The 19,593-nt window shown below is 26.5% G+C and overlaps 3 long non-coding RNA genes across 3 annotated transcripts in view; 1 reads left to right on the forward strand and 2 right to left on the reverse strand.

Moving 5' to 3' along the window:
• LOC126267580 (uncharacterized) overlaps window positions 1-18,467 on the reverse strand; it is a 35,364-nt gene extending 16,897 nt beyond the window's left edge. Inside the window, exon 1 of the long non-coding RNA XR_007549039.1 lies at window positions 18,282-18,467. This is a non-coding gene — a long non-coding RNA (uncharacterized LOC126267580). The remainder of the gene's footprint in view (window positions 1-18,281) is intronic.
• Window positions 1-19,593, reverse strand: part of LOC126267583 (uncharacterized) — a 142,981-nt gene that overhangs the window by 74,238 nt on the left and 49,150 nt on the right. The window lies entirely within an intron of this gene.
• LOC126267576 (uncharacterized) lies at window positions 1,582-18,323 on the forward strand. Its single transcript, XR_007549035.1, has 2 exons — window positions 1,582-2,439; window positions 18,038-18,323. It is a non-coding gene; the product is annotated as an uncharacterized LOC126267576 (long non-coding RNA).

A 19,593-nucleotide genomic window follows, 5' to 3' on the forward strand; every position in this document is an offset into this window, starting at 1 on the left:
TTCTATTACATTTGTAATAATAACATCATTATTAATTATACTATGTTTAATTAATCCTTACCTATTAGGAGATCCAGATAACTTTGTACCTGCCAACCCATTAGTAACACCAGTTCACATTTAACCAGAATGATATTTCCTATTTGCATATGCAATTCTACGATCTATCCGTAATAAGTTAGGAGGTGTTATTGCATTATTTTTATCAATTAGAATCTTAATAATTTTACCATTTTATAATAAAACACGATTCCGAGGCATTCAATTTTACCCTATTAATCAAATTTTATTCTGAATTATAGTAGTTGTTGTATGCTTACTAACGTGAATTGGTAAACGACCTGTTGAAGAACCTTATATTATAACAGGTCAAATCTTAACAATTATTTACTTCACATATTTCTTAATTAATGTCCATGTCACAAATGCATGAGATAAATTAATTAAGGAATAAAGTTAATTAGCTTAGGAAAAGCATATGTTTTGAAAACATAAAATTAGAAGTTTAACTCTTCTATTAACTTTTCTCAAAAAATTTCACTAAACAAATGAGATAAATAAAAGCTTTAAACCAACAAAGAAAATAAAAAAATTCAAAGATAAAGGTAAAAAACTTTTTCAAGCTAAGTACAGTAATTTATCATAACGGAACCGTGGTAATGTTCCACGAACCGAAATAAAACCAAAAGATATAATAGCAAGCTTAATAAAAAATATAAAAGAATAAAAATCACCGCCCAAAAAAATTAAAGCCAATAACATTCTTATGAAGACAATTCTAGTATATTCAGCTACAAAAATTAAAGTAAAACCACCCGCACCATACTCAATATTAAATCCTGAAACTAACTCAGATTCTCCTTCAGCAAAATCAAAAGGAGTACGATTAGTTTCAGCTAAGCAAGAAGCAAAACAAGCTAAAGCTAAAGGAAAAGAAATAATAATAAATCAACAATAAAGCTGATAGTTTATAAAATCAAACATATTAAAACTACCAATTAAAATAATTAAAGACAATAAAATTAAAGCTAAACTAACTTCATAAGAAATTGTTTGAGCAACAGAACGAAGAGAACCTAATAATGAATAATTTGAATTAGAAGATCAACCAGCAATTATAACAGTATAAACACCTAATCTAGTACAACATAAAAAAAATAAAAATCCATAAGAAAAAGAACACATATAAGTTAAATAAGGAAAAATTACTCAAACGGCTAAAGAAATCATTAAATTAAAAACAGGGGAAAAATAATAAAGTAGGTAATTAGATATAATAGGAATTGGCTGCTCCTTACAAATTAACTTAATAGCATCTCTAAATGGCTGAGGAATTCCAACAAAACCTACCTTATTTGGACCCTTTCGAATCTGAATATAACCTAAAACCTTACGCTCTAATAAAGTTAAAAAGGCAACACTAATTAAAACACAAATAACCAATAAAAGAAAATTCAAAATAAAAATAACTAAATCATAAAGTATCAATACTATTTGTAGAAAAAATCTACATAAATGAATTCTAAATTCAACACATTAATCTGTCAAAATAGTAAATAAATTAATATTAAACAATATAAAAAAAATATTTTAACCATATGGTCCTTTCGTACTAATATGGATTAACAATCTTAGGATAGAAACCGACCTGGCTCATGCCGGTCTGAACTCAGATCATGTAAGAATTTAAAGGTCGAACAGACCTAATCATTGGGCTCCTGCACCCAAAACTTTTCTTAATCCAACATCGAGGTCGCAATCTGCTTTGTCGATATGAGCTCTCAAAAACAATTACGCTGTTATCCCTAAGGTAACTTAATCTTATGATCATAAATTATGGATCAAAATAACAAACATAAGTAAATCACATAATAATGAAGAGTTTATCTATTCTTCATGTCACCCCAACAAAACATCATCATTAAATATAGAAAGACAAACAAAAAACTATATAAAAGTAAAATGTCAAGCTCTATAGGGTCTTCTCGTCCTAAAGAAGAATTTAAGCCTTTTGACTCAAAAGTTAAATTCAAAAATTTATTAAGAGACAGTTGATTTCTCGTCAAGCCATTCATTCCAGCCACAAATTAAGAGACTAATGATTATGCTACCTTTGCACGGTCAAAATACCGCGGCTCTTTAAAAATACGCTCAGTGAGCAGGCCAGACCTCAAAATATAAACAAGAGGACATGTTTTTGATAAACAGGCGGAAATCAATTTTGCCTAGTTCCTTATAATAAGTTCACAAGGTAAAAATTTCATACAAATAAATATACTAATTCTATCATTATTACAAAAATTTTAAAATTAAATTAATAATCTTAATAAAAAACCTAAAATATTTATAAAATGAAAATAAAAAATAATGAACTAAAACGTAATCTTAAAGATAGCTGGTTTAAAGCTTACTATTATATTTCTATAAAATAAATTATAGGTTATTAACTTCAAAGCTGATCCCTTAAAGAATAAATAAGTTAATATTTTTACTTAAAAAATTAAATAAAAACAAATTACTTTAAAAAATTAAATTTTTTCTTAAGAAACTAGATATCTTGGGAAACGATTAACATCTCATTTCTATAAATAATTTAATAATAATTATGATACATTAACTATAAATTATTTATAAATCAACCCAAATCGAGACAAGTAAAATAAATACTAAAATTTTGATAAACCCTGATACAAAAGGTACAATAAATAAAATCTACTTAAAAAAATTTAAAATAATATTTCATAAAACACTTACATTACCAATAAACTATAATTTAAAAAATCAATTCTATAAAATATACTAAGACAAAAATACAATAAAATTATTTATATTAAATAATTAAATAAACAAAAAATAAATATAATAAAATAAATAATCAAGATATCCTGATTTGCACAGAAAAATTTTCAGTGTAAATGAAACACTTTACTAATAAGTTATATCTTGAAACTCTTCCTAGATACACTTTCCAGTACATCTACTATGTTACGACTTATCTCATCTAAATTGAAGCTACTTTAAAATAAAATAGAATAATCAATAATGAGAGTGACGGGCGATGTGTACACATCTCAGAGCCAATATCAGTTAAATTAAATAAATTAAATTACTATCAAATCCACCTTCATTAACAGTATTTCACTATCAAATCCGTTATAAACAAAAATCTATTGTAACCCACCTCCTCTTAACTATAAGCTGCACCTTGACCTGAAATAATTTATAATTATAAATCTTGAGAATTATAACTCTAAAAAGATTCTCTGATAACGGAGATATACAAACAAATAAATTAAGTAGAGTAAATCGTGTATTATCAATCATGGGGTAGGTTCCTCAGAATGGAATGAGATACCGCCAAATTCTTTGGGTTTAAAGACCTTAACTAATAGTACCCTGGTAAATATAATTAACATTTAAAATAATAGGGTATCTAGTTTATTATTTAAATTTCACAGATTCATAAAAAGGCCACAAATAAATTTTAACATTTCACCTTACAAATTTATATTTCAACCCTAATAATATAAACAACTGTTTTAACCAATAATATTCACTTGTATCAATCGTATAACCGCGGCTGCTGGCACGAATTATGCCGATACTAAATCAATTGCTAAATCCAAAATCACTTGATAATTAAATCAAATTACTGCAAAAACAACATTTAGTCTAACAAAACTTACATATAATACAAAGAAAAAGTGAATAAACAAGCAAGAATAAAACTTTTAAAAATAAAAAATAAGAAAATTTTAAATCTATTAATTCAGGAAAAAATAAAAGATTCAAATATTTAAAGAAAAAAAAAGAAAAAACCACAAACATTAACAAAAAAAAAGAAACGCCCCTATGTATGACCACAACAACTTCTCTATTATATATAATTAAAGATTAATATTTAACATGTATAGCAATAAATGTATTATATTCTTTCTTATTTAATCTTTCTTTTCACTAATAAATAAAGAAAGATTAAATAATATAATAAATATATTTTATACAATTATGTAATTTAATATAATATGTTATTAATATGAATTCTTTTTTTTATATTAAGTTAACTTTCATATATATTAGTTAAATAATCTAATTATAGATAATTTACATAATTATATTATTATAATTAATATAATTATTTATATTAATTATAATATTTTATATTTAAATTAATAATTTTATTTATTATATCCAATTATAATAATATTAAATATTAAATTACATATTATTATATATATTATATTATAATAACCTATTTTAAGCTAAAAACATAAGTAGCAATAATCCTAGGTAAATAATTGCATTAAAATAATCAATTGATAATGGTAAGATGAACTTATAATACTTTAATTTCAATTAAATGTAATATATTAATATAAATTATTTATTATATATATATAAAAATAAAATGAGCAGGATAAATTAATCCTAATTAAACAAAATAATACATAAAAGAATTTCAAAAAAACTTTCGATTTATATATTAAATAAATGAAGTGCCTGATTGAAGGGTTACCTTGATAGGGTAAGTAAAGTAAATAAAATTACCTTCTTTAAAATTACATAAGATAGAATTAAACTACCTCCTTTAGTATCAAAAACTAACGTGCATCATACACCTTAATGTAAAAAGGTAAGCTAAACAAGCTAATGGGTTCATACCCCATTTATAGAGGTATCAATCCTCTCCTTTTTAATGACCAACAACTCTACAAAACTTCTCTTCCTATCAACATTAATGATAGGAACGATCCTGTCCATATCATCAAATTCCTGATTTGGGGTTTGAATAGGACTTGAGATCAACTTACTTTCATTTATTCCGCTCCTAACAAGAAATAAAAATATAATAATAAATGAATCATCAATTAAATATTTTATTGTCCAAGCAATAGCATCGACAATATTATTATTTTCAATTTTGCTGATTCAAATAAAATATCCCATGGGATGGGAAACAGAATTTATCCCATCAATAATAATTAGATCTAGACTATTATTAAAGATTGGAGCTGCACCTTTCCATTTCTGATTTCCAGAAGTTATAGGAGCATCAAGATGAAATAATTGTTTAACATTAATAACATGACAAAAAATCGCCCCAATAATGGTCTTATCTTATTGTATTCAATTAAGAACTTTTATTTGAACAATTATTATCTTAAGAATTATTATTGGGGCAATAGGAGGTTTAAATCAAACATCCTTACGACAACTTTTAGCATATTCATCAATCAGACATCTAGGTTGAATAATTAGATCATTAACAGTCAGAGAAAACATCTGAGAACTATACTTCATTATTTACTCACTATTAAGATTAGTTATAGTTTTATTATTTAAGCAAATAAATTTATTTATCATAAATCAAATTTATTCAGCCAGAAATATAAAAACCGAAAATAAATTCATAATATTCTTATCTTTATTATCTTTAGGTGGACTACCACCATTCCTTGGATTCTTACCAAAATGAATTGTAATACAATCATTAATAGAAAACAATATAACAACTATTATAACTATTATAGTTGTATTAACTACAATTACACTCTACTACTATATACGTATTAGATTCTCAGCTCTAATTATATCATACACAGAAAATTCGTGATCTATAAAGATAAAGTCCCAAAAATCAAGAATCATTCTTCCTATAACAGTAATATTTTCAACAATAGGATTGATTTCAACATCAACCTTAATTTCATTATACTAAGGACTTAAGTTAATCAAACTAATAACCTTCAAAGTTATAATTAAAAGAATAATCTTTTAGGCCTTAGTAAAATTTTACACCTCTAGAATTGCAGTCTAGAATCATAATTGAATATAAGACCTAAATATGATAAGAGAGAAAACATCTCATAAGTAGATTTACAATCTACCACCTAAAATTCAGCCATCTTACCGCAAAAATGATTATTCTCAACAAACCATAAGGACATTGGTACTTTATACTTCATATTTGGAGCATGAGCAGGAATAGTAGGAACATCAATAAGAATACTTATTCGTGCTGAACTTGGCCAACCCGGATCTCTAATTGGGGATGACCAGATTTATAATGTTATTATTACAGCTCACGCATTCGTAATAATTTTCTTTATAGTAATACCTATTATAATTGGTGGATTTGGTAATTGACTTGTTCCACTAATAATTGGTGCACCAGATATAGCATTTCCACGAATAAATAATATAAGTTTTTGATTACTACCACCTTCACTAACCCTTCTTCTTACATCTTCTATAGTAGATAATGGTGCTGGTACAGGATGAACAGTTTACCCTCCTCTAGCAGGAGCTATTGCACACGGGGGTGCATCTGTAGATCTAGCTATTTTTTCACTGCACTTAGCAGGTGTATCATCTATTCTTGGTGCAGTGAATTTCATTACAACAGCAATTAATATATGATCAGAAAGTATAACTTTAGATCAAACACCTTTATTTGTATGATCTGTAGCTATTGCAGCATTACTTCTCCTTCTTTCACTTCCAGTTTTAGCAGGAGCTATTACTATATTATTAACAGATCGAAATTTAAATACATCATTCTTTGACCCTGCAGGAGGGGGTGACCCAATTCTATATCAACATCTATTTTGATTCTTTGGACACCCAGAAGTTTATATTTTAATTCTACCGGGGTTCGGAATTATTTCACATATTGTATGTCAAGAAAGAGGAAAAATTGAATCATTTGGAACATTAGGTATAATTTATGCTATACTATCAATCAGACTAATAGGATTTATTGTATGAGCACATCATATATTTACAGTAGGAATGGATGTTGACACACGAGCATATTTTACATCAGCAACAATAATTATTGCTGTACCTACAGGAATTAAGGTATTTAGATGATTAGCTACATTATATGGAACTAAATTCAAGTTCAATCCACCATTATTATGAGCTCTAGGATTTATTTTCCTATTTACAATTGGTGGATTAACAGGATTAGTATTAGCAAATTCATCACTTGATATTGTATTACATGATACATATTATGTAGTAGCCCACTTTCATTATGTATTATCTATAGGAGCAGTATTTGCAATTATAGGAGGTGTCATTCAATGATATCCACTATTTACAGGATTAACTATAAATAATACATGATTAAAAATCCAATTTACAATTATATTCATTGGAGTAAATTTAACATTCTTTCCTCAACACTTCCTAGGATTAGCAGGAATACCTCGACGATACTCTGACTACCCAGACGCATATACATCACGAAACGTAGTATCAAGAATTGGGTCTACAATTTCTATTGTAGGAATCATTATATTCATTGTAATTATATGAGAAAGAATGATTACAAACCGAGCAATTATATTTAGAGCTAACATAAGATGATCAACAGAATGACTACAAAATAACCCTCCTGCAGAACATAGTTACTCAGAATTACCATTAATCTCTAGATTCTAATATGGCAGATTAGTGCAGTAGATTTAAGCTCTGCAAATAAAGGTTTGACCTTTTATTAGAAAATATTTATTAATGGCAACATGATCAAATTTATCTCTTCAAGATGGAGCTTCACCATTAATGGAGCAATTATCATTCTTTCATGATCATACTATGGTCGTATTATTATTAATTACAGTAATTGTAGGTTATGCCCTTAGTTATATACTATTTATTGCCTATACTAACCGTAATATACTTCATGGACATTTAATTGCAACAATCTGAACAGCTTTACCAGCAATTACATTAATTTTTTTTGCCCTTCCTTCATTACGACTATTATATTTACTTGATGATTCAGTAGATGCAATAATTACAATTAAAACCATTGGACGACAATGATATTGAAGATATGAATATTCAGACTTCATAGACGTAGAATTTGACACTTATATAACACCAGAACAAGACCTAGAAAATGATGGATTCCGACTACTAGATGTAGATAACCGAACAATCCTACCAATAAATACAGAAGTACGAGTATTAACAAGAGCATCAGATGTTCTACACTCATGAGCAGTTCCTGCATTAGGGGTTAAAATTGATGCAACGCCAGGTCGGTTAAATCAAGGAACATTCACAATAAATAGACCTGGATTATTCTTTGGACAATGCTCAGAAATCTGTGGAGCAAACCACAGATTTATACCAATTGTAATTGAAAGAACTTCAGTAAATTTATTTATTAAGTGATTATCTAAGATAATTTAAGGAGTTAGTTAAAATAAATAACATTAGAGTGTCAATCTAAAGTACTAAAAAAAATTAGTACACCTTGAAATTCATCAGATGACTGAAAGTAAGTAATGGTCTCTTAAACCAAATAATAGTAAATTAACGACTACTTCTGATGGGGAAATTATATCCAAATCCCTCAAATATCCCCTCTTATATGATTCTCACTATTCATTATATTTTCAGCTACATTAATCTTGTTTAATCAAATACACTTCTTCTCATTTAAACCTAACCTTATTAAAAGAGCAGAAAAAGGAACAATTGAAATAAAAAACTTAAATTGAAAATGATAACAAATCTATTCTCAACATTTGACCCATCAACTAACATCTTTAATTTATCATTAAATTGAACTAGAACATTTCTAGGACTATTATTAATCCCATCACTATTTTGACTTACACCATCACGAATTAACATTATCTGAAATAAACTAAATTTAACCTTACATAATGAATTTAAAACACTTCTTGGACCAAAATCATTTAATGGAACCACATTCATTTTCATCTCAATTTTTATTATAATATTATTTAACAATTTCATAGGATTATTCCCTTATATTTTTACTAGAACAAGACATTTAGCATTAACATTTGCAATTGCCCTACCTATATGGCTAAGATTTATATTATTTGGATGAATTAACCATACTAATCATATATTTACACACCTTGTACCACAAGGTACACCGCCTGCATTAATATCATTTATAGTACTAATTGAAACAATTAGTAATGTTATTCGACCAGGTACATTAGCAGTACGGTTGGCAGCAAATATAATTGCAGGACACTTATTATTAACCTTATTAGGAAACACAGGACCATCTATAGCAATAAACTTAATCTCATTACTAATTATTGGACAAATACTTCTATTAATTCTAGAATCAGCAGTAGCAATAATTCAAGCCTATGTTTTCTCAATTCTAAGAACTCTATATTCTAGAGAAGTATATTAAACCTATGTTAACAACTCACTCAAACCACCCATTCCACTTAGTAGACTATAGACCTTGACCATTAACAGGAGCAATTGGAGCAATAGTCCTAGTATCAGGACTAGCAAAATGATTCCACCTATTTAATATTAACTTATTCATAACTGGATTTGGAATTACCCTACTAACTATAATTCAATGATGACGAGATGTAGTACGAGAAGGAACATATCAAGGATTACATACAGGATTTGTATCAATTGGATTACGATGAGGAATAATTTTATTTATTGCATCAGAGGTATTATTTTTCGTTTCTTTTTTTTGAGCATTCTTTAGAAGAAGATTAGCACCAACAATTGAACTAGGAATACTATGACCTCCAATAGGAATTCAACCCTTTAACCCTATACAAATTCCATTACTTAATACAGCTATTCTTTTAGCATCAGGAGTAACAGTAACATGAGCACATCATAGTTTAATGGAATCTAATCATACTCAAGCACTACAAGGATTATTCTTCACAGTGTTATTAGGACTATACTTTACAATACTTCAAGCATATGAATATTGAGAAGCACCTTTTACCATTGCAGATGCAGTTTATGGATCAACATTCTTTGTTGCAACAGGATTCCATGGTTTACACGTAATTATTGGAACAATCTTTTTATCAACATGTCTACTTCGACACTCAATAAATCAATTTTCACCAAGACATCACTTTGGATTTGAAGCAGCAGCATGATACTGACACTTCGTAGACGTAGTATGATTATTCTTATATATCTCTATTTATTGATGAGGTAGATAATTGTTTTTCTAGTATAAATAGTACATTTGACTTCCAATCAGAAAGCTTGATATAAATCAAGAAAAACAATTCTAATTCTATCAACAAGAGTTTTCATTAGATTTATTATTCCAATAATTGTTATAATCCTGGCAACAACACTATCAAAAAAATTAATTAATGATCGAGAAAAAAGATCACCATTTGAATGTGGGTTTGATCCAAAAAGATCAGCACGAATACCATTCTCAATACGATTCTTCCTAATCGCAGTAATCTTTTTAATTTTTGATGTAGAAATTGCACTAATTCTACCAATTGTAATTATTTTTAAAACTTCAGACATTATAATCTGAACAGTATCAACAATATTTTTTATTCTAGTTCTATTAGGAGGACTATACCATGAATGAAACCAAGGAGCATTACAATGAGCAGAATAAAGGGTTGTAGTTAAATATAACATTTGGGTTGCATTCAAAAAGTATTGATATTATCAATCAACCTTAAATAGAATAAGAAGCGAAATATTGCAGTCAGTTTCGACCTGGAAGATTGGTATGTACTACCCTTATTCTTATTAATTGAAGCCAAAAAGAGGCGTATTACTGTTAATAATATAATTGAACTATAATAGTTCCAATTAAGGAAATGTAAAGCCAATATGAAAGCTGCTAACTTTTTATATTAGCGGTTAAACTCCGTTAACATTTCTAAAATTTATATAGTTTAAATAAAACATTACATTTTCACTGTAAAAATAATATATCTATATTTATAAATACTTAAAAGTAAAAATACTTCCTTAACATCTTCAGTGTCACGCTCTAATTATAAGCTATTTAAGTAAACGAAAAACAATATTACCAAAATAAATATTCAAAAAATAAAAGTTAAAAGATAAATCTTGAAATTAGAATCATATCAACCTTGAATATAACCAATTAAATAAATAAATAATCTATATAAACCTTGACCACCAAGTAATTCACCTCAACCATAATCAAATGACTTAGATGAATAATAACCTATTTTTAAAGGAATATATCTAATAAACTTAGTTGAAAGAAAAGGTATAAATCATATAGAACCAGCAAATCTAACAAAAGAAAGTATACTTAAAGAAAATAAATTATGAGAAAAATCAAAATTAGAAATAAGATAACCTAAATAAGCACCTAAAATAACAACTGTAATAGTTAAAAACTTTAAATAATAAGGTAAAGCAATCACATGAGGAATAGGAAAAATTAATCAAGATAAAAGACTACCACCAAAAACAGCAACAAACAATAGACCAATTATTCCAAATGAAATATAATAACCCTTATCATCAAAAGAAAATCTAGAATAAAAATTATTATCACCAGATATTGAATAATAAAACAAACGAAAAGAATAAGAAGCAGTTAAACCAGTAGAAAAAAAATAAAGAAAAAAAATTAAACAATTAATTCATCTTAAACAAACCATCTCAAGAATTAAATCCTTTGAATAAAATCCCGCTAAAATAGGTATTCCACACAAAGATAAACTAGAAACATTAAAACAAACTGAAGTTAAAGGTATGAAATTAACAATTGATCCTTTAAAACGAATATCCTGAGAATCCTTCAAATTATGAATTATTGAACCTGCACATATAAATAATAATGCCTTAAATAAAGCATGAGCCAATAAATGAAAAAAATGCAAGCTTTGGATAACCTATAGCCAAAATTCTTATTATTAAACCAAGTTGTCTTAAAGTAGAAAGATCAATAATCTTCTTTAAATCAAACTCAAAATTAGCGCCCAATCCAGCCATAAATATAGTTATACAACCAATTAAAAGTAAAAATCAACCACAATTATAAGTATCCAATATTGGTCTAAAACGAATTAATAAATAAACACCAGCAGTAACAAGAGTAGAAAAATGAACTAAAGCAGAAACAGGAGTAGGAGCTGCTATAGCAGCAGGAAGTCATGAAGAGAAAGGAATCTGAGCTCTCTTAGTTATAGCTGCTAAAACAATTAATATAGTAATGAGCTTTATTTCAAAAGAATTAGAAATAAAATCATAATAATAAATTTAATTTCAACCACCAAAATTTAACATTCATGCTATAGAAATTAAAATAGCAACATCACCAATACGATTAGAAAGTGCAGTTAATATACCAGCACTATAAGATTTTACATTTTGATAATAAATAACTAAACAATAAGAAACTAAACCTAAACCATCTCAAACTAATAAAATTCTAATTAAATTAGGACTAATAATTAAAAAACCTATAGAAAGAATAAATATTAAAACAATAATAATAAAACGATTTATATTCTTTTCACCAGATATATAATCCTCTCTATAATAAATAACCAAAGAAGAAATATATATAACAAAAGATATAAAAATAAGAGATATTCAATCCAAAATTAAAGTTATAAATACTATAGAACCATTTAAATTGAAAAGCTCTCACTCAACAAAAACTCTATAATCAATTATTAAATAATAAATACCTAAAATAAAAATTATAGTTCTCGAAATAAACAAAGAAAAAAAACTCAAAGAACAAATAGAAAATAAATTCACGGCCTAAGATGAAAAACTTCATATCATTGATTCCACAAAACAATATTTTTAATTAAAATACTTAAGCAAACTAAACAAAGAAATATTCACCCTTTAAACAGAGAATATTTAAAGGCAATCAATGTAAAAGTAAAAGATGATATTCACGAAAATAACCAAGAGAACAAGTATAAACACCAGAATAATAATTCCCATGCTGAGAATAAGAATATATATACAAAGTATAAACAGCTCTAAAAAAAGATAAAAAAATCAAAGCAAAGAATCTAAAAGAAGATCAAGATATAATTCTATTTAATAATCTAATTTCACCTACCAAATTTAAAGAAGGAGGAGCAGCCATATTTGATGATCTTAAAAGAAATCATCATAAAGCCATTCTTGGCATCAAATTAATTATACCCTTGTTAATTAATAATCTTCGTCTACCTAAACGTTCATAAATAATATTAGATAAACAAAATAAACCAGAAGAACATAAACCATGACCAACCATTAGAGAAAGAGAACCTACACAACCTCATCAATTCATAGTCATCAATCCACCAATAACCATTCTTATATGAGCAACAGAAGAATATGCAATTAAAGACTTTAAATCAACCTGACGAAAACAAATAAATCTTACAATAACACCCCCAGATAAACCTAAAGACAATCAAAAATAATTAAACTTTAAACCCAAATAAGAAATAACCTTTATAACACGAAAAATACCATAACCACCTAACTTTAATAAAACACCAGCAAGAATTATTCTACCTGAAATAGGGGCCTCTTTATGAGCCTTAGGAAGTCATAAATGAACCAAAAACATAGGTATCTTAACTAAAAAAGCCAAAATTATAAATACATAAAACATAAAATAATAAGAACCAAAATCAACCAATAAAGGAAAATATAAAGTATTAGAAAAATCATAAACCTTAAATAAAACTAATAATAAAGGTAATCTAGCAACCAAAGTATAAAAAATTAAATAAACACCAGCCTGCAAACGCTCAGGTTGATAACCCCAACCCAAAATTAAAAGTAAAGTAGGAACTAATCTAGCCTCAAAAAAAATATAAAAAGAAAGAAGACTTAATCTAGTAAATGAACAATAAAGCATAATTATTAAAATCAAAACCATAAAAACAAAAAAATTAGAATGATATGAACTTAAATAAACTGAACCTCTAGCAGTGATTATTAAAGAACAAATCCAAAAACTAAGTAAAATTAAACTAAAAGAAAAATAATCAATACCAAAATAATATCTAATTATATTCAAATCAGCATATGAATAAACACAAATTATAAAAACAAAACCCGACAGAAACATTAAAGAATGAACCAACCATCAACAATTATTTAATAAACAAAGAGGGATCAAAAAAATAGTTATAAATAAATACTTTAACATAAAGATAAACCAAAAGAATTAAAAAAATCATTACCATGAGAACGAATTATTGAAACTAAAATAGAAAGACCTAAAGCACCCTCACAAACAGAAAAAACTAAAAAAATAACAGGAAAAAAATAATCATAATCAAACTCAATAAGAAAAACAATAACTAACATAAATAAAGAAAGAACAATATATTCTAATCTCAAAAGAACCATTAATAAATGTTTACATTAAGAAGAAAAAACATAAACACCAGCAAAATAAATCAATAAAGAAGTAAAAATAGAGAATATAAACATTAGTTTTAATAGTTTAAAAAAAACGCCGGTCTTGTAAACCGGAAATAAGTCCAGCCCCCACTTTTAAAACTTCAGAGGTGGAAAAGCTTCCATCATCGGTCCCCAAAACCGGTATTTTAAATAAACTAACCCCTGAAATGATCAAAATAATAATTATATCATTATCAAATGTAATAAATATTAATTTTATTAAATTAAGACACCCAATATCAATAATGCTTTTTATTATCCTTCAAACCTTCCTAGTTGGATTAATAACAGGAACAATAATAGAAAGATATTAATTATCATATATTTTATTTTTAACATTTCTTGGTGGTATACTAGTATTATTTATTTACATTACAAGAATTGCATCAAACGAAATATTTCAGCCTAAATCAATCACTATAATTATTACATTAATAATGTGAGTATTTATCATATTAATATTAATTATTCTAGATATATTTATATTTATAGACTTTTTCAAAAACATCGAAACTATAAATATTGATAATTCAATCAATTATCAAGAAATAACAATATCTTTAGAAAAATTATATAATAGACCAACATTCATTATTACAATAATAATAATAATTTATTTATTTTTAGCACTACTAGCAGTTGTTAAAATCACCAATATTAATCAGGGACCTATTCGTAAAATAAGATAATTACTAATGAATAAACCCTTACGATTAAGACATCCTTTAATTAAAATTATTAATAACTCTTTAATTGACTTACCTGCCCCAACAAATATTTCATTTTGATGAAATTTTGGATCCCTATTAGGGTTATGTTTGGTAATTCAAATCGTAACTGGACTATTTTTAGCTATACATTATACATCAAATATTGAAATAGCATTCAGTAGTGTAGTACACATCTGCCGAGACGTAAATAATGGTTGAATTATCCGAACCTTACACGCAAATGGAGCATCTATATTTTTTATTTGTATTTACTTACATGTAGGATGGGGAATTTACTATGTATCTTATATATATATATACATACCAGAATAATTGGTACAGTGATTTTATTTTTAGTTATAGCAACTGCATTTATAGGATATGTCTTACCCTGAGGCCAAATATCTTTTTGAGGTACAACAGTAATTACTAATTTATTATCAGCAATCCCATACTTAGGAACAGATTTAGTCCGATGAGTATGAGGAGGATTCGCTGTTGATAATGCAACATTAAATCGATTCTTCACATTCCATTTTGTATTACCATTTATTATTGCTGCTATAGCAGCAATTCATTTATTTTTTCTTCACCAAACAGGATCTAATAATCCTCTTGGACTAAATGGAGATATTGAAAAAATTCCATTCCATCCATACTTTACCTTTAAGGATTCTATTACATTTGTAATAATAACATCATTATTAATTATACTATGTTTAATTAATCCTTACCTATTAGGAGATCCAGATAACTTTGTACCTGCCAACCCATTAGTAACACCAGTTCACATTCAACCAGAATGATATTTCGTATTTGCATATGCAATTCTACGATCTATCCCTAATAAGTTAGGAGGTGTTATTGCATTATTTTTATCAATTAGAATCTTAATAATTTTACCATTTTATAATAAAACACCATTCCGAGGCATTCAATTTTACCCTATTAATCAAATTTTATTCTGAATTATAGTAGTTGTTGTATGCTTACTAACGTGAATTGGTAAACGACCTGTTGAAGAACCTTATATTATAACAGGTCAAATCTTAACAATTATTTACTTCACATATTTCTTAATTAATGTCCATGTCGCAAACACATGAGATAAATTAATTAAGGAATAAAGTTAATTAGCTTAGGAAAAGCATATGTTTTGAAAACATAAAATTAGAAGTTTAACTCTTCTATTAACTTTTCTCAAAAAATTTCACTAAACGAAGGAGATAAATAAAATCTTTAAACCAACAAAGAAAATAAAAAAATTCAAAGATAAAGGTAAAAAACTTTTTCAAGCTAAGTACATTAATTTATCATAACGGAACCGTGGTAATGTTCCACGAACCCAAATAAAACCAAAAGATATAATAGCAAGCTTAATAAAAAATATAAAAGAATAAAAATCACCGCCCAAAAAAATTAAAGCCAATAACATTCTTATGAAGACAATTCTAGTATATTCAGCTACAAAAATTAAAGTAAAACCACCCGCACCATACTCAATATTAAATCCTGAAACTAACTCAGATTCCCCTTCAGCAAAATCAAAAGGAGTACGATTAGTTTCAGCTAAGCAAGAAGCAAAACAAGCTAAAGCTAAAGGAAAAGAAATAATAATAAATCAACAATAAAGCTGATAGTTTATAAAATCAAACATATTAAAACTACCAATTAAAATAATTAAAGACAATAAAATTAAAGCTAAACTAACTTCATAAGAAATTGTTTGAGCAACAGAACGAAGAGAACCTAATAATGAATAATTTGAATTAGAAGATCAACCAGCAATTATAACAGTATAAACACCTAATCTAGTACAACATAAAAAAAATAAAAATCCATAAGAAAAAGAACACATATAAGTTAAATAAGGAAAAATTACTCAAACGGCTAAAGAAATCATTAAATTAAAAACAGGGGAAAAATAATAAAGTAGGTAATTAGATATAATAGGAATTGGCTGCTCCTTACAAATTAACTTAATAGCATCTGTAAATGGCTGAGGAATTCCAACAAAACCTACCCTATTTGGACCCTTTCGAATCTGAATATAACCTAAAACCTTACGCTCTAATAAACTTAAAAAGGCAACACTAATTAAAACACAAATAACCAATAAAAGAAAATTCAAAATAAATATAAATAAATCATAAAGTATCAATACTATTTGTAGAAAAAATCTACATAAATGAATTCTAAATTCAACACATTAATCTGTCAAAATAGTAAATAAATTAATATTAAACAATATAACAAAAAATATTTTAACCATATGGTCCTTTCGTACTAATATGGATTAACAATCTTAGGATAGAAACCGACCTGGCTCACGCCGGTCTGAACTCAGATCATGTAAGAATTTAAAGGTCGAACAGACCTAATCATTGGGCTCCTGCACCCAAAATTTTTCTTAATCCAACATCGAGGTCGCAATCTGCTTTGTCGATATGAGCTCTCAAAAACAATTACGCTGTTATCCCTAAGGTAACTTAATCTTATGATCATAAATTATGGATCAAAATAACTAACATAAATAAATCATATAATAATGAAGAGTTTATCTATTCTTCATGTCACCCCAACAAAACATCATCATTAAATATAGAAAGACAAACAAAAAACTATATAAAAGTAAAATGTCAAGCTCTATAGGGTCTTCTCGTCCTAAAGAAGAATTTAAGCCTTTTGACTCAAAAGTTAAATTCAAAAATTTATTAAGAGACAGTTGATTTCTCGTCAAGCCATTCATTCTAGCCACTAATTAAGAGACTAATGATTATGCTACCTTTGCACGGTCAAAATACCGCGGCTCTTTAAAAATACGCTCAGTGAGCAGGCCAGACCTCAAAATATAAACAAGAGGACATGTTTTTGATAAACAGGCGGAAATCAATTTTGCCTAGTTCCGTATAATAAGTTCACAAGGTAAAAATTTCATACAAATAAATATACTAATTCTATCATTATTACAAAAATTTTAAAATTAAATTAATAATCTTAATAAAAAACCTAAAATATTTATAAAATCAAAATAAAAAATAATGAACTAAAACGTAATCTTAAAGATAGCTGGTTTAAAGCTTACTTTTATATTACTATAAAATAAATTCTAGGTTATTAACTTCAAAGCTTATCCCTTAAAGAATAAATAAGTTAATATTTTTACTTAAAAAATTAAATAAAAACAAATAACTTTAAAAAATTAAATTTTTTGTTAAGAAACTAGATATATTGGGAAACGATAAACATCTCATTTCTATAAATAATTTAAAAATAATTATGATACATTAACTATAAATTATTTATAAATCAACCCAAATCGAGACAAGTAAAATAAATTCTAAAATTTTGATAAACCCTGATACAAAAGGTACAATAAATAAAATCTACTTAAAAAAATTTAAAATAATATTTCATAAAACACTTACATTACCAATAAACTATAATTTAAAAAATCAATTCTATAAAATATACTAAGACAAAAATACAATAAAATTATTTATATTAAATAATTAAATAAACAAAAAATAAATATAATAAAATAAATAATCAAGATATCCTGATTTGCACAGAAAAATTTTCAGTGTAAATGAAACACTTTACTAATAAGTTATATCTTGAAACTCTTCCTAGATACACTTTCCAGTACATCTACTATGTTACGACTTATCTCATCTAAATTGAAGCTACTTTAAAATAAAATAGAATAATCAATAATGAGAGCGACGGGCGATGTGTACACATCTCAGAGCCAATATCAGTTAAATTAAATAAATTAAATTACTATCAAATCCACCTTCATTAACAGTATTTCACTATCAAATCCGTTATAAACAAAAATCTATTGTAACCCACCTCCTCTTAACTATAAGCTGCACCTTGACCTGAAATATTTTATAATTATAAATCTTGAGAATTATAACTCTAAAAAGATTCTCTGATAACGGAGATATACAAACAAATAAATTAAGTAGAGTAAATCGAGTATTATCAATCATGGTGTAGGTTCCTCAGAATGGAATGAGATACCGCCAAATTCTTTGGGTTTAAAGACCTTAACTAATAGTACCCTGGTAAATATAATTAACATTTAAAATAATAGGGTATCTAATCCTAGTTTATTATTTAAATTTCACAGATTCATAAAAAGGGCCACAAATAAATTTTAACATTTCACCTTACAAATTTATATTTCAACCCTAATAATATAAACAACTGTTTTAACCAATAATATTCACTTGTATCAATCGTATAACCGCGGCTGCTGGCACGAATTCTGCCGATACTAAATCAATTGCTAAATCCAAAATCACTTGATAATTAAATCAAATTACTGCAAAAACAACATTTAGTCTAACAAAACTTACATATAATACAAAGAAAAAGTGAATAAACAAGCAAGAATAAAACTTTAAAAAAAAAATATAAGAAAAAACATAAGTAGCTATAATCCTAGGTAAATAATTGCATTAAAATAATCAATTGATAATGGTAAGATGAACTTATAATATATAAATTATTTATTATATATATATAAAAATAAAATGAGCAGGATAAATTAATCCTAATTAAACAAAATAATACATAAAAGAATTTCAAAAAAACTTTCGATTTATATATTAAATAAATTAAGTGCCTGATTAAAGGGTTACCTTGATAGGGTAAATAA

Source organism: Schistocerca gregaria, chromosome 4 (assembly GCF_023897955.1).
Source record: "Schistocerca gregaria isolate iqSchGreg1 chromosome 4, iqSchGreg1.2, whole genome shotgun sequence".
Taxonomy (NCBI): Eukaryota; Metazoa; Arthropoda; class Insecta; order Orthoptera; family Acrididae; genus Schistocerca; species Schistocerca gregaria.